Genomic DNA, 27,889 nt, shown 5'->3' on the forward strand with positions numbered 1-27,889 from the left:
TCTATAGACTCAAAAAAGCTCAACTCTAAGCATGCATTGCACTATCAATTCTCTTATCAAACTCATGTCTTAGATTTTTTCGTACTTCTTTTGAAGCACATCAAATTTTTCCAGAATATGCATCTAGTACTTAGAATCTTGAGTTACAATAATCGTGATCCATATGTTCATTTTCCAATTCCAATCATGATGTTTAGACTCCGTATTCCTTAATTTCTAGTAATCATGATATTTAGATGTAGATATATTCATCTTCTAGGATGTGGCAACATGTTTGGCGCACAATAACAGAAGTAGTTCTAGCAGTGTTGTTTGACTCTTCTGCTAAAAACCCTCCATTGCATTGGTTGAACCTTCTAGGTAAGAAAATTCATCTTTACTATCTAGTCCTTCTTTCATGACATGTGGCACATGACATGTGGCAACATGTCCAACACACATTCACAGAAGTAGTTCTAGCAATGTTTGACACACATTCACAACATGTGGGATATGTGGCAACATGACACACATTCACAGAAGTAGTTCTAGCAATGATGCTTGACTCTTCTTCTAAATCCCTCCATGCATTGGGTGAACCTTCCTTGTATCAATAATACCAATGATGTTTTACTCTTCAAAATCCCTGACATTGGTCTCAAAATAGTATCCCTAACATTGGTCTTTTAGGTGCTTAAAATTATTGATAGTAAGGTGGAAGCTAAATATCAAAAACAGAATTAGAACATCCCACTCTCTTGTAAAAAAAATTTAGAAAGTCCCACTCTCTTGTAACTATTATGTGGACCTGCCTTCTCTCTTTGGAGGTTCTCTCTCTCTCTCTCTCTCTCTCTCTCTCTCTCTCTCTCTCCGTCTCTCTCTGGTAGTCTATATGTATGTACTCCCTCACTCTGAGTCTTTCTATTGGTTTGCATACCTTTTTCTATGTGTGTGTGTGTGTGTGTGTGTGTGCACGTGCGTATGCACCCATATCTATGTAGAAAATATTAGTAGTATTGCTATCTTGCATAAGCAAAACTGATTAGTAATGTAAAGTAGTCAGTATGTTGCAACTTTTTGAATAGTTGTACTAATATGAGTTCTTACTATGCACTAACATTATGTTTCTCTTGATCTCATTACTTGTAAGGCCATGGAGATTGCACATGTAACGTTACAATTGCAACTCTAAGAATAGTCATTGCAAATCACAAGGTATTAGAGAATATTAGGCTGCTAAAAAAAAAGAAGTCATGACAGAGAACAAAGAAAATACTTGATTCATGGATGAGGACAACACTATAGTCGCCTGTGGACGCCCCCACTCTCTTTAGATACTCTTGCCAATCACTAGATTCTTCATTTATTAATAAGCCTTCCCCATTCCTTTTGGAGGAACAACGAACATTGATCATTATCTCAATAACAAGCCTTCCCCCCGAGGTCCTTTGAAAGGAATAATGAACATTGAATCCACTCCTTCCAGAGGAACAGTGAACATTGAGCATTCCCTCAGTGTCAAGAGTAGAAACAATAAGCTTCTTAATTCTCTCTATAATAAATTCCTCTAATCAGCCACCATGAAAGGGGGGAAGGTAATTAACAACTATCTCCACTAATATTCTACATCAATGAGAAAAGAGGACACACAAAAAGATGTACATAATCAAGCTATGAAGCAACAGTAGTGGCCAAATCTATAAACATGGATGGGCACTCATCATGGTCTGCTGATGGAACTCTTATTATCATTCCTACTTCGAGAGCATGTGGTAGCAAGCTTAGTTGAATCCCTTGTGGATGTACTTCTTCATAAATGTATTATGAGATTAAGTATTGTGGCCACTTATGAGAGCCCTCGGCACCTAGTCGTCCATATTTTGTGTGTGAAATTGTACAATCTTGTATATAAGTCAGTTTTATCTCATAACACAACACACTCTTCCATTGTGTGGAAATTGAGTCTCGATCTTGCTACTCTATTCTCTACTTTATCCTTGTGCTTATGTAGCTACCATAGAATTGAGAGAGAGGAGTGTTTGTGGCAACCTTCTAGTGGATGATAACTTAGCCGGCATGAGAATGGACAATGTGGAGCTCTTTGATGGAAGAGAGGAGTGTGTGTGGCTACTACCTAGTGTGGACAATATGTAAGAGTTGGCATGACAACAAATGATATGGAGCTCTTTGAAGGAAGGGAGGGTTGCATGCATTACAACATATTGGTAATAAGTTCTTCATGCCATGTTTTTCTTCTCGTATTAATGTGTTTCTGGGAGAGACTAGAATGAGAACACGTGCATTTATGCTTGAAAAAATTATAGGGTTCCATAATGAAGGGCCACGAGAAAAAATTCTGGGGTCTTGATTGTGAAGCCATAACAAAGGGCCATCTGAAACCAAGCTGGATCACCTGCATAGTGTGAAGTTAGCATTGGAAGGATTGGGTTGAGGGGTTAGCATGTGGTGTGCTCTTTAGACCACCAAATGATGCTTGAGAGGAGCTAGCAAGGATAGTGGGGAGATAAGTGAAAACTCTTTGTTTTGTCACCCTCTTGTATCACTCCTTCATTAAGAAAAACAAGATCTCTCAAGTCTCTTTTGTTACCTTGTTGTCTCATTCCTTCATTAATTAATATAAATCTGATAGGAAAATCACATCTCTTGAGTTCTTTTTTGTGGAGTCAATACTCTTCATGAAAATTAGACTAACTAAAGAGTACACTTGGTGCTATGGCCTTCTTTGGCTTCCATTTCTCAATATCCATTGGGATTTCTTGATGAAGTTGGCCTTTCTTCATTTGATTGAGGTGACTCCTGTATGTCACTTGATGCACCTATAGACTCGAAAAAGCATGCATCTATAGACTCAAAAAAGCTCAACTCTAAGCATGCATTGCACTATCAATTCTCTTATCAAACTCATGTCTTAGATTTTTTCGTACTTCTTTTGAAGCACATCAAATTTTTCCAGAATATGCATCTAGTACTTAGAATCTTGAGTTACAATAATCGTGATCCATATGTTCATTTTCCAATTCCAATCATGATGTTTAGACTCCGTATTCCTTAATTTCTAGTAATCATGATATTTAGATGTAGATATATTCATCTTCTAGGATGTGGCAACATGTTTGGCACACAATAACAGAAGTAGTTCTAGCAGTGTTGTTTGACTCTTCTGCTAAAAACCCTCCATTGCATTGGTTGAACCTTCTAGGTAAGAAAATTCATCTTTACTATCTAGTCCTTCTTTCATGACATGTGGCACATGACATGTGGCAACATGTCCAACACACATTCACAGAAGTAGTTCTAGCAATGTTTGACACACATTCACAACATGTGGGATATGTGGCAACATGACACACATTCACAGAAGTAGTTCTAGCAATGATGCTTGACTCTTCTTCTAAATCCCTCCATGCATTGGGTGAACCTTCCTTGTATCAATAATACCAATGATGTTTTACTCTTCAAAATCCCTTACATTGGTCTCAAAATAGTATCCCTGACATTGGTCTTTTAGGTGCTTAAAATTATTGATAGTAAGGTGGAAGCTAAATATCAAAAATAGAATTAGAACATCCCACTCTCTTGTAAAAAAAATTTAGAACGTCCCACTCTCTTGTAACTATTATGTGGACCTGCCTTCTCTCTTTGGAGGTTCTCTCTCTCTCTCTCTCTCTCTCTCTCTCTCTCTATCTCTCTCTCTCTCTCTCTCTCTCCGTCTCTCTCTGGTAGTCTATACGTATGTACTCCCTCTCCCTGAGTCTTTCTATTGGTTTGCATACCTTTTTCTGTGTGTGTGTGTGTGTGTGTGTGTGCACGTGCATATGCACCCATATCTATGTAAAAAATATTAGTAGTATTGCTATCTTGCATAAGCAAAACTGATTAGTAATGTAAAGTAGTCAGTATGTTGCAACTTTTTGAATAGTTGTACTAATATGAGTTCTTACTATGCACTAACATTATGTTTCTCTTGATCTCATTACTTGTAAGGCCATGGAGATTGCACATGTAACGTTACAATTGCAACTCTAAGAATAGTCATTGCAAATCACAAGGTATTAGAGAATATTAGGCTGCTAAAAAAAAAAGGAGTCATGACAGAGAACAAAGAAAATACTTGATTCATGGATGAGGACAACACTATAGTCGCCTGTGGACGCCCCCACTCTCTTTAGATACTCTTGCCAATCACTAGATTCTTCATTTATTAATAAGCCTTCCCCATTCCTTTTGGAGGAACAACGAACATTGATCATTATCTCAATAACAAGCCTTCCCCCCGAGGTCCTTTCAAAGGAATAATGAACATTGAATCCACTCCTTCCAGAGGAACAGTGAACATTGAGCATTCCCTCACAGTGTCAAGAGTAGAAACAATAAGCTTCTTAATTCTCTCTATAATAAATTCCTCTAATCAGCCACCATGAAAGGGGGGAAGGTAATTAACAACTATCTCCACTAATATTCTACATCAATGAGAAAAGAGGACACACAAAAAGATGTACATAATCAAGCTATGAAGCAACAGTAGTGGCCAAATCTATAAACATGGATGGGCACTCATCATGGTCTGCTGATGGAACTCTTATTATCATTCCTACTTCGAGACCATGTGGTAGCAAGCTTAGTTGAATCCCTTGTGGATGTACTTCTTCATAAATGTATTATGAGATTAAGTATTGTGGCCACTTATGAGAGCCCTCGGCACCTAGTCGTCCATATTTTGTGTGTGAAATTGTACAATCTTGTATATAAGTCAGTTTTATCTCATAACACAACACACTCTTCCATTGTGTGGAAATTGAGTCTCGATCTTGCTACTCTATTCTCTACTTTATCCTTGTGCTTATGTAGCTACCATAGAAGTGAGAGAGAGGAGTGTTTGTGGCAACCTTCTAGTGGATGATAACTTAGCCGGCATGAGAATGGACAATGTGGAGCTCTTTGATGGAAGAGAGGAGTGTGTGTGGCTACTACCTAGTGTGGACAATATGTAAGAGTTGGCATGACAACAAATGATATGGAGCTCTTTGAAGGAAGGGAGGGTTGCATGCATTACAACATATTGGTAATAAGTTCTTCATGCCATGTTTTTCTTCTCGTATTAATGTGTTTCTGGGAGAGACTAGAATGAGAACACGTGCATTTATGCTTGAAAAAATTATAGGGTTCCATAATGAAGGGCCACGAGAAAAAATTCTGGGGTCTTGATTGTGAAGCCATAACAAAGGGCCATCTGAAACCAAGCTGGATCACCTGCATAGTGTGAAGTTAGCATTGGAAGGATTGGGTTGAGGGGTTAGCATGTGGTGTGCTCTTTAGACCACCAAATGATGCTTGAGAGGAGCTAGCAAGGATAGTGGGGAGATAAGTGAAAACTCTTTGTTTTGTCACCCTCTTGTATCACTCCTTCATTAAGAAAAACAAGATCTCTCAAGTCTCTTTTGTTACCTTGTTGTCTCATTCCTTCATTAATTAATATAAATCTGATAGGAAAATCACATCTCTTGAGTTCTTTTTTGTGGAGTCAATACTCTTCATGAAAATTAGACTAACTAAAGAGTACACTTAGTGCTATGGCCTTCTTTGGCTTCCATTTCTCAATATCCATTGGGATTCCTTGATGAAGTTGGCCTTTCTTCATTTGATTGAGGTGACTCCTGTATGTCACTTGATGCACCTATAGACTCGAAAAAGCATGCATCTATAGACTCAAAAAAGCTCAACTCTAAGCATGCATTGCACTATCAATTCTCTTATCAAACTCATGTCTTAGATTTTTTCGTACTTCTTTTGAAGCACATCAAATTTTTCCAGAATATGCATCTAGTACTTAGAATCTTGAGTTACAATAATCGTGATCCATATGTTCATTTTCCAATTCCAATCATGATGTTTAGACTCCGTATTCCTTAATTTCTAGTAATCATGATATTTAGATGTAGATATATTCATCTTCTAGGATGTGGCAACATGTTTGGCACACAATAACAGAAGTAGTTCTAGCAGTGTTGTTTGACTCTTCTGCTAAAAACCCTCCATTGCATTGGTTGAACCTTCTAGGTAAGAAAATTCATCTTTACTATCTAGTCCTTCTTTCATGACATGTGGCACATGACATGTGGCAACATGTCCAACACACATTCACAGAAGTAGTTCTAGCAATGTTTGACACACATTCACAACATGTGGGATATGTGGCAACATGACACACATTCACAGAAGTAGTTCTAGCAATGATGCTTGACTCTTCTTCTAAATCCCTCCATGCATTGGGTGAACCTTCCTTGTATGAATAATACCAATGATGTTTTACTCTTCAAAATCCCTTACATTGGTCTCAAAATAGTATCCCTGACATTGGTCTTTTAGGTGCTTAAAATTATTGATAGTAAGGTGGAAGCTAAATATCAAAAACAGAATTAGAACATCCCACTCTCGTGTAAAAAAAATTTAGAACGTCCCACACTCTTGTAACTATTATGTGGACCTGCCTTCTCTCTTTGGAGGTTCTCTCTCTCTCTCTCTCTCTCTCTCTCTCTCTCTCTCTGGTAGTCTATACGTATGTACTCCCTCACCCTGAGTCTTTCTATTGGTTTGCATACCTTTTTCTGTGTGTGTGTGTGTGTGTGTGTGTGTGTGCATGTGCGTATGCACCCATATCTATGTAAAAAATATTAGTAGTATTGCTATCTTGCATAAGCAAAACTGATTAGTAATTTAAAGTAGTTAGTATATGTTGCAACTTTTTGAATAGTTGTACTAATATGAGTTCTTACTATGCACTAACATTATGTTTCTCTTGATCTCATTACTTGTAAGGCCATGGAGATTGCACATGTAACGTTACAATTGCAACTCTAAGAATAGTCATTGCAAATCACAAGGTATTAGAGAATATTAGGCTGCTAAAAAAAAAGGAGTCATGACAGAGAACAAAGAAAATACTTGATTCATGGATGAGGACAACACTATAGTCGCCTGTGGATGCCCCCACTCTCTTTAGATACTCTTGCCAATCACTAGATTCTTCATTTATTAATAAGCCTTCCCCATTCCTTTTGGAGGAACAACGAACATTGATCATTATCTCAATAACAAGCCTTCCCCCCGAGGTCCTTTCAAAGGAATAATGAACATTGAATCCACTCCTTCCAGAGGAACAGTGAACATTGAGCATTCCCTCACAGTGTCAAGAGTAGAAACAATAAGCTTCTTAATTCTCTCTATAATAAATTCCTCTAATCAGCCACCATGAAAGGGGGGAAGGTAATTAACAACTATCTCCACTAATATTCTACATCAATGAGAAAAGAGGACACACAAAAAGATGTACATAATCAAGCTATGAAGCAACAGTAGTGGCCAAATCTATAAACATGGATGGGCACTCATCATGGTCTGCTGATGGAACTCTTATTATCATTCCTACTTCGAGAGCATGTGGTAGCAAGCTTAGTTGAATCCCTTGTGGATGTACTTCTTCATAAATGTATTATGAGATTAAGTATTGTGGCCACTTATGAGAGCCCTCGGCACCTAGTCGTCCATATTTTGTGTGTGAAATTGTACAATCTTGTATATAAGTCAGTTTTATCTCATAACACAACACACTCTTCCATTGTGTGGAAATTGAGTCTCGATCTTGCTACTCTATTCTCTACTTTATCCTTGTGCTTATGTAGCTACCATAGAAGTGAGAGAGAGGAGTGTTTGTGGCAACCTTCTAGTGGATGATAACTTAGCCGGCATGAGAATGGACAATGTGGAGCTCTTTGATGGAAGAGAGGAGTGTGTGTGGCTACTACCTAGTGTGGACAATATGTAAGAGTTGGCATGACAACAAATGATATGGAGCTCTTTGAAGGAAGGGAGGGTTGCATGCATTACAACATATTGGTAATAAGTTCTTCATGCCATGTTTTTCTTCTCGTATTAATGTGTTTCTGGGAGAGACTAGAATGAGAACACGTGCATTTATGCTTGAAAAAATTATAGGGTTCCATAATGAAGGGCCACGAGAAAAAATTCTGGGGTCTTGATTGTGAAGCCATAACAAAGGGCCATCTGAAACCAAGCTGGATCACCTGCATAGTGTGAAGTTAGCATTGGAAGGATTGGGTTGAGGGGTTAGCATGTGGTGTGCTCTTTAGACCACCAAATGATGCTTGAGAGGAGCTAGCAAGGATAGTGGGGAGATAAGTGAAAACTCTTTGTTTTGTCACCCTCTTGTATCACTCCTTCATTAAGAAAAACAAGATCTCTCAAGTCTCTTTTGTTACCTTGTTGTCTCATTCCTTCATTAATTAATATAAATCTGATAGGAAAATCACATCTCTTGAGTTCTTTTTTGTGGAGTCAATACTCTTCATGAAAATTAGACTAACTAAAGAGTACACTTGGTGCTATGGCCTTCTTTGGCTTCCATTTCTCAATATCCATTGGGATTCCTTGATGAAGTTGGCCTTTCTTCATTTGATTGAGGTGACTCCTGTATGTCACTTGATGCACCTATAGACTCGAAAAAGCATGCATCTATAGACTCAAAAAAGCTCAACTCTAAGCATGCATTGCACTATCAATTCTCTTATCAAACTCATGTCTTAGATTTTTTCGTACTTCTTTTGAAGCACATCAAATTTTTCCAGAATATGCATCTAGTACTTAGAATCTTGAGTTACAATAATCGTGATCCATATGTTCATTTTCCAATTCCAATCATGATGTTTAGACTCCGTATTCCTTAATTTCTAGTAATCATGATATTTAGATGTAGATATATTCATCTTCTAGGATGTGGCAACATGTTTGGCACACAATAACAGAAGTAGTTCTAGCAGTGTTGTTTGACTCTTCTGCTAAAAACCCTCCATTGCATTGGTTGAACCTTCTAGGTAAGAAAATTCATCTTTACTATCTAGTCCTTCTTTCATGACATGTGGCACATGACATGTGGCAACATGTCCAACACACATTCACAGAAGTAGTTCTAGCAATGTTTGACACACATTCACAACATGTGGGATATGTGGCAACATGACACACATTCACACAAGTAGTTCTAGCAATGATGCTTGACTCTTCTTCTAAATCCCTCCATGCATTGGGTGAACCTTCCTTGTATGAATAATACCAATGATGTTTTACTCTTCAAAATCCCTGACATTGGTCTCAAAATAGTATCCCTGACATTGGTCTTTTAGGTGCTTAAAATTATTGATAGTAAGGTGGAAGCTAAATATCAAAAACAGAATTAGAACATCCCACTCTCTTGTAAAAAAAATTTAGAACGTCCCACTCTCTTGTAACTATTATGTGGACCTACCTGCCTTCTCTCTTTGGAGGTTCTCTCTCTCTCTCTCTCTCTCTCTCTCTCTCTCTCTCTCCGTCTCTCTCTGGTAGTCTATACGTATGTACTCCCTCTCCCTGAGTCTTTCTATTGGTTTGCATACCTTTTTCTGTGTGTGTGTGTGTGTGTGTGTGTGTGTGTGTGTGTGTGTGTGTGTGCACGTGCATATGCACCCATATCCATGTAAAGAATATTAGTAGTATTGCTATCTTGCATAAGCAAAACTGATTAGTAATGTAAAGTAGTCAGTATGTTGCAACTTTTTGAATAGTTGTACTAATATGAGTTCTTACTATGCACTAACATTATGTTTCTCTTGATCTCATTACTTGTAAGGCCATGGAGATTGCACATGTAACGTTACAATTGCAACTCTAAGAATAGTCATTGCAAATCACAAGGTATTAGAGAATATTAGGCTGCTAAAAAAAAAGGAGTCATGACAGAGAACAAAGAAAATACTTGATTCATGGATGAGGACAACACTATAGTCGCCTGTGGACGCCCCCACTCTCTTTAGATACTCTTGCCAATCACTAGATTCTTCATTTATTAATAAGCCTTCCCCATTCCTTTTGGAGGAACAACGAACATTGATCATTATCTCAATAACAAGCCTTCCCCCCGAGGTCCTTTCAAAGGAATAATGAACATTGGATCCACTCCTTCCAGAGGAACAGTGAACATTGAGCATTCCCTCACAGTGTCAAGAGTAGAAACAATAAGCTTCTTAATTCTCTCTATAATAAATTCCTCTAATCAGCCACCATGAAAGGGGGGAAGGTAATTAACAACTATCTCCACTAATATTCTACACCAATAGGAAAAGAGGACACACAAAAAGATGTACATAATCAAGCTATGAAGCAACAGTAGTGGCCAAATCTATAAACATGGATGGGCACTCATCATGGTCTGCTGATGGAACTCTTATTATCATTCCTACTTCGAGAGCATGTGGTAGCAAGCTTAGTTGAATCCCTTGTGGATGTACTTCTTCATAAATGTATTATGAGATTAAGTATTGTGGCCACTTATGAGAGCCCTCGGCACCTAGTCGTCCATATTTTGTGTGTGAAATTGTACAATCTTGTATATAAGTCAGTTTTATCTCATAACACAACACACTCTTCCATTGTGTGGAAATTGAGTCTCGATCTTGCTACTCTATTCTCTACTTTATCCTTGTGCTTATGTAGCTACCATAGAAGTGAGAGAGAGGAGTGTTTGTGGCAACCTTCTAGTGGATGATAACTTAGCCGGCATGAGAATGGACAATGTGGAGCTCTTTGATGGAAGAGAGGAGTGTGTGTGGCTACTACCTAGTGTGGACAATATGTAAGAGTTGGCATGACAACAAATGATATGGAGCTCTTTGAAGGAAGGGAGGGTTGCATGCATTACAACATATTGGTAATAAGTTCTTCATGCCATGTTTTTCTTCTCGTATTAATGTGTTTCTGGGAGAGACTAGAATGAGAACACGTGCATTTATGCTTGAAAAAATTATAGGGTTCCATAATGAAGGGCCACGAGAAAAAATTCTGGGGTCTTGATTGTGAAGCCATAACAAAGGGCCATCTGAAACCAAGCTGGATCACCTGCATAGTGTGAAGTTAGCATTGGAAGGATTGGGTTGAGGGGTTAGCATGTGGTGTGCTCTTTAGACCACGAAATGATGCTTGAGAGGAGCTAGCAAGGATAGTGGGGAGATAAGTGAAAACTCTTTGTTTTGTCACCCTCTTGTATCACTCCTTCATTAAGAAAAACAAGATCTCTCAAGTCTCTTTTGTTACCTTGTTGTCTCATTCCTTCATTAATTAATATAAATCTGATAGGAAAATCACATCTCTTGAGTTCTTTTTTGTGGAGTCAATACTCTTCATGAAAATTAGACTAACTAAAGAGTACACTTGGTGCTATGGCCTTCTTTGGCTTCCATTTCTCAATATCCATTGGGATTCCTTGATGAAGTTGGCCTTTCTTCATTTGATTGAGGTGACTCCTGTATGTCACTTGATGCACCTATAGACTCGAAAAAGCATGCATCTATAGACTCAAAAAAGCTCAACTCTAAGCATGCATTGCACTATCAATTCTCTTATCAAACTCATGTCTTAGATTTTTTCGTACTTCTTTTGAAGCACATCAAATTTTTCCAGAATATGCATCTAGTACTTAGAATCTTGAGTTACAATAATCGTGATCCATATGTTCATTTTTCAATTCCAATCATGATGTTTAGACTCCGTATTCCTTAATTTCTAGTAATCATGATATTTAGATGTAGATATATTCATCTTCTAGGATGTGGCAACATGTTTGGCACACAATAACAGAAGTAGTTCTAGCAGTGTTGTTTGACTCTTCTGCTAAAAACCCTCCATTGCATTGGTTGAACCTTCTAGGTAAGAAAATTTATCTTTACTATCTAGTCCTTCTTTCATGACATGTGGCACATGACATGTGGCAACATGTCCAACACACATTCACAGAAGTAGTTCTAGCAATGTTTGACACACATTCACAACATGTGGGATATGTGGCAACATGACACACATTCACAGAAGTAGTTCTAGCAATGATGCTTGACTCTTCTTCTAAATCCCTCCATGCATTGGGTGAACCTTCCTTGTATGAATAATACCAATGATGTTTTACTCTTCAAAATCCCTGACATTGGTCTTTTAGGTGCTTAAAATTATTGATAGTAAGGTGGAAGCTAAATATCAAAAACAGAATTAGAACATCCCACTCTCTTGTAAAAAAAATTTAGAACGTCCCACTCTCTTGTAACTATTATGTGGACCTGCCTTCTCTCTTTGGAGGTTCTCTCTCTCTCTCTCTCTCTCTCTCTCTCTCTCTCTCTCTCTCTCTCTCTCTCTCTCTCTCTCCGTCTCTCTCTGGTAGTCTATACGTATGTACTCCCTCTCCCTGAGTCTTTCTATTGGTTTGCATACCTTTTTCTGTGTGTGTGTGTGTGTGTGTGTGTGTGTGTGCACGTGCATATGCACCCATATCTATGTAAAAAATATTAGTAGTATTGCTATCTTGCATAAGCAAAACTGATTAGTAATGTAAAGTAGTCAGTATGTTGCAACTTTTTGAATAGTTGTACTAATATGAGTTCTTACTATGCACTAACATTATGTTTCTCTTGATCTCATTACTTGTAAGGCCATGGAGATTGCACATGTAACGTTACAATTGCAACTCTAAGAATAGTCATTGCAAATCACAAGGTATTAGAGAATATTAGGCTGCTAAAAAAAAAGGAGTCATGACAGAGAACAAAGAAAATACTTGATTCATGGATGAGGACAACACTATAGTCGCCTGTGGACGCCCCCACTCTCTTTAGATACTCTTGCCAATCACTAGATTCTTCATTTATTAATAAGCCTTCCCCATTCCTTTTGGAGGAACAACGAACATTGATCATTATCTCAATAACAAGCCTTCCCCCCGAGGTCCTTTCAAAGGAATAATGAACATTGGATCCACTCCTTCCAGAGGAACAGTGAACATTGAGCATTCCCTCAGTGTCAAGAGTAGAAACAATAAGCTTCTTAATTCTCTCTATAATAAATTCCTCTAATCAGCCACCATGAAAGGGGGAAAGGTAATTAACAACTATCTCCACTAATATTCTACATCAATGAGAAAAGAGGACACACAAAAAGATGTACATAATCAAGCTATGAAGCAACAGTAGTGGCCAAATCTATAAACATGGATGGGCACTCATCATGGTCTGCTGATGGAACTCTTATTATCATTCCTACTTCGAGAGCATATGGTAGCAAGCTTAGTTGAATCCCTTGTGGATGTACTTCTTCATAAATGTATTATGAGATTAAGTATTGTGGCCACTTATGAGAGCCCTCGGCACCTAGTCGTCCATATTTTGTGTGTGAAATTGTACAATCTTGTATATAAGTCAGTTTTATCTCATAACACAACACACTCTTCCATTGTGTGGAAATTGAGTCTCGATCTTGCTACTCTATTCTCTACTTTATCCTTGTGCTTATGTAGCTACCATAGAAGTGAGAGAGAGGAGTGTTTGTGGCAACCTTCTAGTGGATGATAACTTAGCCGGCATGAGAATGGACAATGTGGAGCTCTTTGATGGAAGAGAGGAGTGTGTGTGGCTACTACCTAGTGTGGACAATATGCAAGAGTTGGCATGACAACAAATGATATGGAGCTCTTTGAAGGAAGGGAGGGTTGCATGCATTACAACATATTAGTAATAAGTTCTTCATGCCATGTTTTTCTTCTCGTATTAATGTGTTTCTGGGAGAGACTAGAATGAGAACACGTGCATTTATGCTTGAAAAAATTATAGGGTTCCATAATGAAGGGCCACGAGAAAAAATTCTGGGGTCTTGATTGTGAAGCCATAACAAAGGGCCATCTGAAACCAAGCTGGATCACCTGCATAGTGTGAAGTTAGCATTGGAAGGATTGGGTTGAGGGGTTAGCATGTGGTGTGCTCTTTAGACCACCAAATGATGCTTGAGAGGAGCTAGCAAGGATAGTGGGGAGATAAGTGAAAACTCTTTGTTTTGTCACCCTCTTGTATCACTCCTTCATTAAGAAAAACAAGATCTCTCAAGTCTCATTTGTTACCTTGTTGTCTCATTCCTTCATTAATTAATATAAATCTGATAGGAAAATCACATCTCTTGAGTTCTTTTTTGTGGAGTCAAGACTCTTCATGAAAATTAGACTAACTAAAGAGTACACTTGGTGCTATGGCCTTCTTTGGCTTCCATTTCTCAATATCCATTGGGATTCCTTGATGAAGTTGGCCTTTCTTCATTTGATTGAGGTGACTCCTGTATGTCACTTGATGCACCTATAGACTCGAAAAAGCATGCATCTATAGACTCAAAAAAGCTCAACTCTAAGCATGCATTGCACTATCAATTCTCTTATCAAACTCATGTCTTAGATTTTTTCGTACTTCTTTTGAAGCACATCAAATTTTTCCAGAATATGCATCTAGTACTTAGAATCTTGAGTTACAATAATCGTGATCCATATGTTCATTTTCCAATTCCAATCATGATGTTTAGACTCCGTATTCCTTAATTTCTAGTAATCATGATATTTAGATGTAGATATATTCATCTTCTAGGATGTGGCAACATGTTTGGCACACAATAACAGAAGTAGTTCTAGCAGTGTTGTTTGACTCTTCTGCTAAAAATCCTCCATTGCATTGGTTGAACCTTCTAGGTAAGAAAATTCATCTTTACTATCTAGTCCTTCTTTCATGACATGTGGCACATGACATGTGGCAACATGTCCAACACACATTCACAGAAGTAGTTCTAGCAATGTTTGACACACATTCACAACATGTGGGATATGTGGCAACATGACACACATTCACAGAAGTAGTTCTAGCAATGATGCTTGACTCTTCTTCTAAATCCCTCCATGCATTGGGTGAACCTTCCTTGTATCAATAATACCAATGATGTTTTACTCTTCAAAATCCCTTACATTGGTCTCAAAATAGTATCCCTGACATTGGTCTTTTAGGTGCTTAAAATTATTGATAGTAAGGTGGAAGCTAAATATCAAAAATAGAATTAGAACATCCCACTCTCTTGTAAAAAAAATTTAGAACGTCCCACTCTCTTGTAACTATTATGTGGACCTGCCTTCTCTCTTTGGAGGTTCTCTCTCTCTCTCTCTCTCTCTCTATCTCTCTCTCTCTCTCTCTCTCTCTCCGTCTCTCTCTGGTAGTCTATACGTATGTACTCCCTCTCCCTGAGTCTTTCTATTGGTTTGCATACCTTTTTCTGTGTGTGTGTGTGTGTGTGTGTGTGCACGTGCATATGCACCCATATCTATGTAAAAAATATTAGTAGTATTGCTATCTTGCATAAGCAAAACTGATTAGTAATGTAAAGTAGTCAGTATGTTGCAACTTTTTGAATAGTTGTACTAATATGAGTTCTTACTATGCACTAACATTATGTTTCTCTTGATCTCATTACTTGTAAGGCCATGGAGATTGCACATGTAACGTTACAATTGCAACTCTAAGAATAGTCATTGCAAATCACAAGGTATTAGAGAATATTAGGCTGCTAAAAAAAAAGGAGTCATGACAGAGAACAAAGAAAATACTTGATTCATGGATGAGGACAACACTATAGTCGCCTGTGGACGCCCCCACTCTCTTTAGATACTCTTGCCAATCACTAGATTCTTCATTTATTAATAAGCCTTCCCCATTCCTTTTGGAGGAACAACGAACATTGATCATTATCTCAATAACAAGCCTTCCCCCCGAGGTCCTTTCAAAGGAATAATGAACATTGAATCCACTCCTTCCAGAGGAACAGTGAACATTGAGCATTCCCTCACAGTGTCAAGAGTAGAAACAATAAGCTTCTTAATTCTCTCTATAATAAATTCCTCTAATCAGCCACCATGAAAGGGGGGAAGGTAATTAACAACTATCTCCACTAATATTCTACATCAATGAGAAAAGAGGACACACAAAAAGATGTACATAATCAAGCTATGAAGCAACAGTAGTGGCCAAATCTATAAACATGGATGGGCACTCATCATGGTCTGCTGATGGAACTCTTATTATCATTCCTACTTCGAGACCATGTGGTAGCAAGCTTAGTTGAATCCCTTGTGGATGTACTTCTTCATAAATGTATTATGAGATTAAGTATTGTGGCCACTTATGAGAGCCCTCGGCACCTAGTCGTCCATATTTTGTGTGTGAAATTGTACAATCTTGTATATAAGTCAGTTTTATCTCATAACACAACACACTCTTCCATTGTGTGGAAATTGAGTCTCGATCTTGCTACTCTATTCTCTACTTTATCCTTGTGCTTATGTAGCTACCATAGAAGTGAGAGAGAGGAGTGTTTGTGGCAACCTTCTAGTGGATGATAACTTAGCCGGCATGAGAATGGACAATGTGGAGCTCTTTGATGGAAGAGAGGAGTGTGTGTGGCTACTACCTAGTGTGGACAATATGCAAGAGTTGGCATGACAACAAATGATATGGAGCTCTTTGAAGGAAGGGAGGGTTGCATGCATTACAACATATTAGTAATAAGTTCTTCATGCCATGTTTTTCTTCTCGTATTAATGTGTTTCTGGGAGAGACTAGAATGAGAACACGTGCATTTATGCTTGAAAAAATTATAGGGTTCCATAATGAAGGGCCACGAGAAAAAATTCTGGGGTCTTGATTGTGAAGCCATAACAAAGGGCCATCTGAAACCAAGCTGGATCACCTGCATAGTGTGAAGTTAGCATTGGAAGGATTGGGTTGAGGGGTTAGCATGTGGTGTGCTCTTTAGACCACCAAATGATGCTTGAGAGGAGCTAGCAAGGATAGTGGGGAGATAAGTGAAAACTCTTTGTTTTGTCACCCTCTTGTATCACTCCTTCATTAAGAAAAACAAGATCTCTCAAGTCTCATTTGTTACCTTGTTGTCTCATTCCTTCATTAATTAATATAAATCTGATAGGAAAATCACATCTCTTGAGTTCTTTTTTGTGGAGTCAAGACTCTTCATGAAAATTAGACTAACTAAAGAGTACACTTGGTGCTATGGCCTTCTTTGGCTTCCATTTCTCAATATCCATTGGGATTCCTTGATGAAGTTGGCCTTTCTTCATTTGATTGAGGTGACTCCTGTATGTCACTTGATGCACCTATAGACTCGAAAAAGCATGCATCTATAGACTCAAAAAAGCTCAACTCTAAGCATGCATTGCACTATCAATTCTCTTATCAAACTCATGTCTTAGATTTTTTCGTACTTCTTTTGAAGCACATCAAATTTTTCCAGAATATGCATCTAGTACTTAGAATCTTGAGTTACAATAATCGTGATCCATATGTTCATTTTCCAATTCCAATCATGATGTTTAGACTCCGTATTCCTTAATTTCTAGTAATCATGATATTTAGATGTAGATATATTCATCTTCTAGGATGTGGCAACATGTTTGGCACACAATAACAGAAGTAGTTCTAGCAGTGTTGTTTGACTCTTCTGCTAAAAATCCTCCATTGCATTGGTTGAACCTTCTAGGTAAGAAAATTCATCTTTACTATCTAGTCCTTCTTTCATGACATGTGGCACATGACATGTGGCAACATGTCCAACACACATTCACAGAAGTAGTTCTAGCAATGTTTGACACACATTCACAACATGTGGGATATGTGGCAACATGACACACATTCACAGAAGTAGTTCTAGCAATGATGCTTGACTCTTCTTCTAAATCCCTCCATGCATTGGGTGAACCTTCCTTGTATCAATAATACCAATGATGTTTTACTCTTCAAAATCCCTTACATTGGTCTCAAAATAGTATCCCTGACATTGGTCTTTTAGGTGCTTAAAATTATTGATAGTAAGGTGGAAGCTAAATATCAAAAATAGAATTAGAACATCCCACTCTCTTGTAAAAAAAATTTAGAACGTCCCACTCTCTTGTAACTATTATGTGGACCTGCCTTCTCTCTTTGGAGGTTCTCTCTCTCTCTCTCTCTCTCTCTCTCTATCTCTCTCTCTCTCTCTCTCTCTCCGTCTCTCTCTGGTAGTCTATACGTATGTACTCCCTCTCCCTGAGTCTTTCTATTGGTTTGCATACCTTTTTCTGTGTGTGTGTGTGTGTGTGTGTGTGCACGTGCATATGCACCCATATCTATGTAAAAAATATTAGTAGTATTGCTATCTTGCATAAGCAAAACTGATTAGTAATGTAAAGTAGTCAGTATGTTGCAACTTTTTGAATAGTTGTACTAATATGAGTTCTTACTATGCACTAACATTATGTTTCTCTTGATCTCATTACTTGTAAGGCCATGGAGATTGCACATGTAACGTTACAATTGCAACTCTAAGAATAGTCATTGCAAATCACAAGGTATTAGAGAATATTAGGCTGCTAAAAAAAAAGGAGTCATGACAGAGAACAAAGAAAATACTTGATTCATGGATGAGGACAACACTATAGTCGCCTGTGGACGCCCCCACTCTCTTTAGATACTCTTGCCAATCACTAGATTCTTCATTTATTAATAAGCCTTCCCCATTCCTTTTGGAGGAACAACGAACATTGATCATTATCTCAATAACAAGCCTTCCCCCCGAGGTCCTTTCAAAGGAATAATGAACATTGAATCCACTCCTTCCAGAGGAACAGTGAACATTGAGCATTCCCTCACAGTGTCAAGAGTAGAAACAATAAGCTTCTTAATTCTCTCTATAATAAATTCCTCTAATCAGCCACCATGAAAGGGGGGAAGGTAATTAACAACTATCTCCACTAATATTCTACATCAATGAGAAAAGAGGACACACAAAAAGATGTACATAATCAAGCTATGAAGCAACAGTAGTGGCCAAATCTATAAACATGGATGGGCACTCATCATGGTCTGCTGATGGAACTCTTATTATCATTCCTACTTCGAGACCATGTGGTAGCAAGCTTAGTTGAATCCCTTGTGGATGTACTTCTTCATAAATGTATTATGAGATTAAGTATTGTGGCCACTTATGAGAGCCCTCGGCACCTAGTCGTCCATATTTTGTGTGTGAAATTGTACAATCTTGTATATAAGTCAGTTTTATCTCATAACACAACACACTCTTCCATTGTGTGGAAATTGAGTCTCGATCTTGCTACTCTATTCTCTACTTTATCCTTGTGCTTATGTAGCTACCATAGAAGTGAGAGAGAGGAGTGTTTGTGGCAACCTTCTAGTGGATGATAACTTAGCCGGCATGAGAATGGACAATGTGGAGCTCTTTGATGGAAGAGAGGAGTGTGTGTGGCTACTACCTAGTGTGGACAATATGTAAGAGTTGGCATGACAACAAATGATATGGAGCTCTTTGAAGGAAGGGAGGGTTGCATGCATTACAACATATTGGTAATAAGTTCTTCATGCCATGTTTTTCTTCTCGTATTAATGTGTTTCTGGGAGAGACTAGAATGTGAACACGTGCATTTATGCTTGAAAAAATTATAGGGTTCCATAATGAAGGGCCACGAGAAAAAATTCTGGGGTCTTGATTGTGAAGCCATAACAAAGGGCCATCTGAAACCAAGCTGGATCACCTGCATAGTGTGAAGTTAGCATTGGAAGGATTGGGTTGAGGGGTTAGCATGTGGTGTGCTCTTTAGACCACCAAATGATGCTTGAGAGGAGCTAGCAAGGATAGTGGGGAGATAAGTGAAAACTCTTTGTTTTGTCACCCTCTTGTATCACTCCTTCATTAAGAAAAACAAGATCTCTCAAGTCTCTTTTGTTACCTTGTTGTCTCATTCCTTCATTAATTAATATAAATCTGATAGGAAAATCACATCTCTTGAGTTCTTTTTTGTGGAGTCAATACTCTTCATGAAAATTAGACTAACTAAAGAGTACACTTAGTGCTATGGCCTTCTTTGGCTTCCATTTCTCAATATCCATTGGGATTCCTTGATGAAGTTGGCCTTTCTTCATTTGATTGAGGTGACTCCTGTATGTCACTTGATGCACCTATAGACTCGAAAAAGCATGCATCTATAGACTCAAAAAAGCTCAACTCTAAGCATGCATTGCACTATCAATTCTCTTATCAAACTCATGTCTTAGATTTTTTCGTACTTCTTTTGAAGCACATCAAATTTTTCCAGAATATGCATCTAGTACTTAGAATCTTGAGTTACAATAATCGTGATCCATATGTTCATTTTCCAATTCCAATCATGATGTAAAATTTAGACTCCGTATTCCTTAATTTCTAGTAATCATGATATTTAGATGTAGATATATTCATCTTCTAGGATGTGGCAACATGTTTGGCACACAATAACAGAAGTAGTTCTAGCAGTGTTGTTTGACTCTTCTGCTAAAAACCCTCCATTGCATTGGTTGAACCTTCTAGGTAAGAAAATTCATCTTTACTATCTAGTCCTTCTTTCATGACATGTGGCACATGACATGTGGCAACATGTCCAACACACATTCACAGAAGTAGTTCTAGCAATGTTTGACACACATTCACAACATGTGGGATATGTGGCAACATGACACACATTCACAGAAGTAGTTCTAGCAATGATGCTTGACTCTTCTTCTAAATCCCTCCATGCATTGGGTGAACCTTCCTTGTATGAATAATACCAATGATGTTTTACTCTTCAAAATCCCTTACATTGGTCTCAAAATAGTATCCCTGACATTGGTCTTTTAGGTGCTTAAAATTATTGATAGTAAGGTGGAAGCTAAATATCAAAAACAGAATTAGAACATCCCACTCTCTTGTAAAAAAAATTTAGAACATCCCACACTCTTGTAACTATTATGTGGACCTGCCTTCTCTCTTTGGAGGTTCTCTCTCTCTCTCTCTCTCTCTCTCTCTCTCTCTCTCTCTCTCTCTCTCTCTCTCTCTCTGGTAGTCTATACGTATGTACTCCCTCACCCTGAGTCTTTCTATTGGTTTGCATACCTTTTTCTGTGTGTGTGTGTGTGTGTGTGTGTGTGCATGTGCGTATGCACCCATATCTATGTAAAAAATATTAGTAGTATTGCTATCTTGCATAAGCAAAACTGATTAGTAATGTAAAGTAGTTAGTATATGTTGCAACTTTTTGAATAGTTGTACTAATATGAGTTCTTACTATGCACTAACATTATGTTTCTCTTGATCTCATTACTTGTAAGGCCATGGAGATTGCACATGTAACGTTACAATTGCAACTCTAAGAATAGTCATTGCAAATCACAAGGTATTAGAGAATATTAGGCTGCTAAAAAAAAAGGAGTCATGACAGAGAACAAAGAAAATACTTGATTCATGGATGAGGACAACACTATAGTCGCCTGTGGATGCCCCCACTCTCTTTAGATACTCTTGCCAATCACTAGATTCTTCATTTATTAATAAGCCTTCCCCATTCCTTTTGGAGGAACAACGAACATTGATCATTATCTCAATAACAAGCCTTCCCCCCGAGGTCCTTTCAAAGGAATAATGAACATTGAATCCACTCCTTCCAGAGGAACAGTGAACATTGAGCATTCCCTCACAGTGTCAAGAGTAGAAACAATAAGCTTCTTAATTCTCTCTATAATAAATTCCTCTAATCAGCCACCATGAAAGGGGGGAAGGTAATTAACAACTATCTCCACTAATATTCTACATCAATGAGAAAAGAGGACACACAAAAAGATGTACATAATCAAGCTATGAAGCAACAGTAGTGGCCAAATCTATAAACATGGATGGGCACTCATCATGGTCTGCTGATGAAACTCTTATTATCATTCCTACTTCGAGAGCATGTGGTAGCAAGCTTAGTTGAATCCCTTGTGGATGTACTTCTTCATAAATGTATTATGAGATTAAGTATTGTGGCCACTTATGAGAGCCCTCGGCACCTAGTCGTCCATATTTTGTGTGTGAAATTGTACAATCTTGTATATAAGTCAGTTTTATCTCATAACACAACACACTCTTCCATTGTGTGGAAATTGAGTCTCGATCTTGCTACTCTATTCTCTACTTTATCCTTGTGCTTATGTAGCTACCATAGAAGTGAGAGAGAGGAGTGTTTGTGGCAACCTTCTAGTGGATGATAACTTAGCCGGCATGAGAATGGACAATGTGGAGCTCTTTGATGGAAGAGAGGAGTGTGTGTGGCTACTACCTAGTGTGGACAATATGTAAGAGTTGGCATGACAACAAATGATATGGAGCTCTTTGAAGGAAGGGAGGGTTGCATGCATTACAACATATTGGTAATAAGTTCTTCATGCCATGTTTTTCTTCTCGTATTAATGTGTTTCTGGGAGAGACTAGAATGAGAACACGTGCATTTATGCTTGAAAAAATTATAGGGTTCCATAATGAAGGGCCACGAGAAAAAATTCTGGGGTCTTGATTGTGAAGCCATAACAAAGGGCCATCTGAAACCAAGCTGGATCACCTGCATAGTGTGAAGTTAGCATTGGAAGGATTGGGTTGAGGGGTTAGCATGTGGTGTGCTCTTTAGACCACCAAATGATGCTTGAGAGGAGCTAGCAAGGATAGTGGGGAGATAAGTGAAAACTCTTTGTTTTGTCACCCTCTTGTATCACTCCTTCATTAAGAAAAACAAGATCTCTCAAGTCTCATTTGTTACCTTGTTGTCTCATTCCTTCATTAATTAATATAAATCTGATAGGAAAATCACATCTCTTGAGTTCTTTTTTGTGGAGTCAATACTCTTCATGAAAATTAGACTAACTAAAGAGTACACTTGGTGCTATGGCCTTCTTTGGCTTCCATTTCTCAATATCCATTGGGATTCCTTGATGAAGTTGGCCTTTCTTCATTTGATTGAGGTGACTCCTGTATGTCACTTGATGCACCTATAGACTCGAAAAAGCATGCATCTATAGACTCAAAAAAGCTCAACTCTAAGCATGCATTGCACTATCAATTCTCTTATCAAACTCATGTCTTAGATTTTTTCGTACTTCTTTTGAAGCACATCAAATTTTTCCAGAATATGCATCTAGTACTTAGAATCTTGAGTTACAATAATCGTGATCCATATGTTCATTTTCCAATTCCAATCATGATGTTTAGACTCCGTATTCCTTAATTTCTAGTAATCATGATATTTAGATGTAGATATATTCATCTTCTAGGATGTGGCAACATGTTTGGCACACAATAACAGAAGTAGTTCTAGCAGTGTTGTTTGACTCTTCTGCTAAAAACCCTCCATTGCATTGGTTGAACCTTCTAGGTAAGAAAATTCATCTTTACTATCTAGTCCTTCTTTCATGACATGTGGCACATGACATGTGGCAACATGTCCAACACACATTCACAGAAGTAGTTCTAGCAATGTTTGACACACATTCACAACATGTGGGATATGTGGCAACATGACACACATTCACAGAAGTAGTTCTAGCAATGATGCTTGACTCTTCTTCTAAATCCCTCCATGCATTGGGTGAACCTTCCTTGTATGAATAATACCAATGATGTTTTACTCTTCAAAATCCCTTACATTGGTCTCAAAATAGTATCCCTGACATTGGTCTTTTAGGTGCTTAAAATTATTGATAGTAAGGTGGAAGCTAAATATCAAAAACAGAATTAGAACATCCCACTCTCTTGTAAAAAAAATTTAGAACGTCCCACTCTCTTGTAACTATTATGTGGACCTACCTGCCTTCTCTCTTTGGAGGTTCTCTCTCTCTCTCTCTCTCTCTCTCTCTCTCTCTCCGTCTCTCTCTGGTAGTCTATACGTATGTACTCCCTCTCCCTGAGTCTTTCTATTGGTTTGCATACCTTTTTCTGTGTGTGTGTGTGTGTGTGTGTGTGTGTGTGTGTGTGTGTGTGCACGTGCATATGCACCCATATCCATGTAAAAAATATTAGTAGTATTGCTATCTTGCATAAGCAAAACTGATTAGTAATGTAAAGTAGTCAGTATGTTGCAACTTTTTGAATAGTTGTACTAATATGAGTTCTTACTATGCACTAACATTATGTTTCTCTTGATCTCATTACTTGTAAGGCCATGGAGATTGCACATGTAACGTTACAATTGCAACTCTAAGAATAGTCATTGCAAATCACAAGGTATTAGAGAATATTAGGCTGCTAAAAAAAAAGGAGTCATGACAGAGAACAAAGAAAATACTTGATTCATGGATGAGGACAACACTATAGTCGCCTGTGGACGCCCCCACTCTCTTTAGATACTCTTGCCAATCACTAGATTCTTCATTTATTAATAAGCCTTCCCCATTCCTTTTGGAGGAACAACGAACATTGATCATTATCTCAATAACAAGCCTTCCCCCCGAGGTCCTTTCAAAGGAATAATGAACATTGGATCCACTCCTTCCAGAGGAACAGTGAACATTGAGCATTCCCTCACAGTGTCAAGAGTAGAAACAATAAGCTTCTTAATTCTCTCTATAATAAATTCCTCTAATCAGCCACCATGAAAGGGGGGAAGGTAATTAACAACTATCTCCACTAATATTCTACACCAATAGGAAAAGAGGACACACAAAAAGATGTACATAATCAAGCTATGAAGCAACAGTAGTGGCCAAATCTATAAACATGGATGGGCACTCATCATGGTCTGCTGATGGAACTCTTATTATCATTCCTACTTCGAGAGCATGTGGTAGCAAGCTTAGTTGAATCCCTTGTGGATGTACTTCTTCATAAATGTATTATGAGATTAAGTATTGTGGCCACTTATGAGAGCCCTCGGCACCTAGTCGTCCATATTTTGTGTGTGAAATTGTACAATCTTGTATATAAGTCAGTTTTATCTCATAACACAACACACTCTTCCATTGTGTGGAAATTGAGTCTCGATCTTGCTACTCTATTCTCTACTTTATCCTTGTGCTTATGTAGCTACCATAGAAGTGAGAGAGAGGAGTGTTTGTGGCAACCTTCTAGTGGATGATAACTTAGCCGGCATGAGAATGGACAATGTGGAGCTCTTTGATGGAAGAGAGGAGTGTGTGTGGCTACTACCTAGTGTGGACAATATGTAAGAGTTGGCATGACAACAAATGATATGGAGCTCTTTGAAGGAAGGGAGGGTTGCATGCATTACAACATATTGGTAATAAGTTCTTCATGCCATGTTTTTCTTCTCGTATTAATGTGTTTCTGGGAGAGACTAGAATGAGAACACGTGCATTTATGCTTGAAAAAATTATAGGGTTCCATAATGAAGGGCCACGAGAAAAAATTCTGGGGTCTTGATTGTGAAGCCATAACAAAGGGCCATCTGAAACCAAGCTGGATCACCTGCATAGTGTGAAGTTAGCATTGGAAGGATTGGGTTGAGGGGTTAGCATGTGGTGTGCTCTTTAGACCACGAAATGATGCTTGAGAGGAGCTAGCAAGGATAGTGGGGAGATAAGTGAAAACTCTTTGTTTTGTCACCCTCTTGTATCACTCCTTCATTAAGAAAAACAAGATCTCTCAAGTCTCTTTTGTTACCTTGTTGTCTCATTCCTTCATTAATTAATATAAATCTGATAGGAAAATCACATCTCTTGAGTTCTTTTTTGTGGAGTCAATACTCTTCATGAAAATTAGACTAACTAAAGAGTACACTTGGTGCTATGGCCTTCTTTGGCTTCCATTTCTCAATATCCATTGGGATTCCTTGATGAAGTTGGCCTTTCTTCATTTGATTGAGGTGACTCCTGTATGTCACTTGATGCACCTATAGACTCGAAAAAGCATGCATCTATAGACTCAAAAAAGCTCAACTCTAAGCATGCATTGCACTATCAATTCTCTTATCAAACTCATGTCTTAGATTTTTTCGTACTTCTTTTGAAGCACATCAAATTTTTCCAGAATATGCATCTAGTACTTAGAATCTTGAGTTACAATAATCGTGATCCATATGTTCATTTTTCAATTCCAATCATGATGTTTAGACTCCGTATTCCTTAATTTCTAGTAATCATGATATTTAGATGTAGATATATTCATCTTCTAGGATGTGGCAACATGTTTGGCACACAATAACAGAAGTAGTTCTAGCAGTGTTGTTTGACTCTTCTGCTAAAAACCCTCCATTGCATTGGTTGAACCTTCTAGGTAAGAAAATTTATCTTTACTATCTAGTCCTTCTTTCATGACATGTGGCAACATGTCCAACACACATTCACAGAAGTAGTTCTAGCAATGTTTGACACACATTCACAACATGTGGGATATGTGGCAACATGAGACACATTCACAGAAGTAGTTCTAGCAATGATGCTTGACTCTTCTTCTAAATCCCTCCATGCATTGGGTGAACCTTCCTTGTATGAATAATACCAATGATGTTTTACTCTTCAAAATCCCTGACATTGGTCTTTTAGGTGCTTAAAATTATTGATAGTAAGGTGGAAGCTAAATATCAAAAACAGAATTAGAACATCCCACTCTCTTGTAAAAAAAATTTAGAACGTCCCACTCTCTTGTAACTATTATGTGGACCTGCCTTCTCTCTTTGGAGGTTCTCTCTCTCTCTCTCTCTCTCTCTCTCTCTCTCTCTCTCTCTCTCTCTCTCTCTCTCTCTCTCCGTCTCTCTCTGGTAGTCTATACGTATGTACTCCCTCTCCCTGAGTCTTTCTATTGGTTTGCATACCTTTTTCTGTGTGTGTGTGTGTGTGTGTGTGTGTGTGTGTGTGTGTGTGTGTGTGTGCACGTGCATATGCACCCATATCTATGTAAAAAATATTAGTAGTATTGCTATCTTGCATAAGCAAAACTGATTAGTAATGTAAAGTAGTCAGTATGTTGCAACTTTTTGAATAGTTGTACTAATATGAGTTCTTACTATGCACTAACATTATGTTTCTCTTGATCTCATTACTTGTAAGGCCATGGAGATTGCACATGTAACGTTACAATTGCAACTCTAAGAATAGTCATTGCAAATCACAAGGTATTAGAGAATATTAGGCTGCTAAAAAAAAAGGAGTCATGACAGAGAACAAAGAAAATACTTGATTCATGGATGAGGACAACACTATAGTCGCCTGTGGACGCCCCCACTCTCTTTAGATACTCTTGCCAATCACTAGATTCTTCATTTATTAATAAGCCTTCCCCATTCCTTTTGGAGGAACAACGAACATTGATCATTATCTCAATAACAAGCCTTCCCCCCGAGGTCCTTTCAAAGGAATAATGAACATTGGATCCACTCCTTCCAGAGGAACAGTGAACATTGAGCATTCCCTCAGTGTCAAGAGTAGAAACAATAAGCTTCTTAATTCTCTCTATAATAAATTCCTCTAATCAGCCACCATGAAAGGGGGAAAGGTAATTAACAACTATCTCCACTAATATTCTACATCAATGAGAAAAGAGGACACACAAAAAGATGTACATAATCAAGCTATGAAGCAACAGTAGTGGCCAAATCTATAAACATGGATGGGCACTCATCATGGTCTGCTGATGGAACTCTTATTATCATTCCTACTTCGAGAGCATATGGTAGCAAGCTTAGTTGAATCCCTTGTGGATGTACTTCTTCATAAATGTATTATGAGATTAAGTATTGTGGCCACTTATGAGAGCCCTCGGCACCTAGTCGTCCATATTTTGTGTGTGAAATTGTACAATCTTGTATATAAGTCAGTTTTATCTCATAACACAACACACTCTTCCATTGTGTGGAAATTGAGTCTCGATCTTGCTACTCTATTCTCTACTTTATCCTTGTGCTTATGTAGCTACCATAGAAGTGAGAGAGAGGAGTGTTTGTGGCAACCTTCTAGTGAATGATAACTTAGCCGGCATGAGAATGGACAATGTGGAGCTCTTTGATGGAAGAGAGGAGTGTGTGTGGCTACTACCTAGTGTGGACACTATGCAAGAGTTGGCATGACAACAAATGATATGGAGCTCTTTGAAGGAAGGGAGGGTTGCATGCATTACAACATATTAGTAATAAGTTCTTCATGCCATGTTTTTCTTCTCGTATTAA

Source organism: Cibotium barometz, chromosome 22, assembly GCF_041138505.1.
Source record: "Cibotium barometz isolate CiBa-2024 chromosome 22, ASM4113850v1, whole genome shotgun sequence".
NCBI classification, from domain to species: Eukaryota; Viridiplantae; Streptophyta; class Polypodiopsida; order Cyatheales; family Cibotiaceae; genus Cibotium; species Cibotium barometz.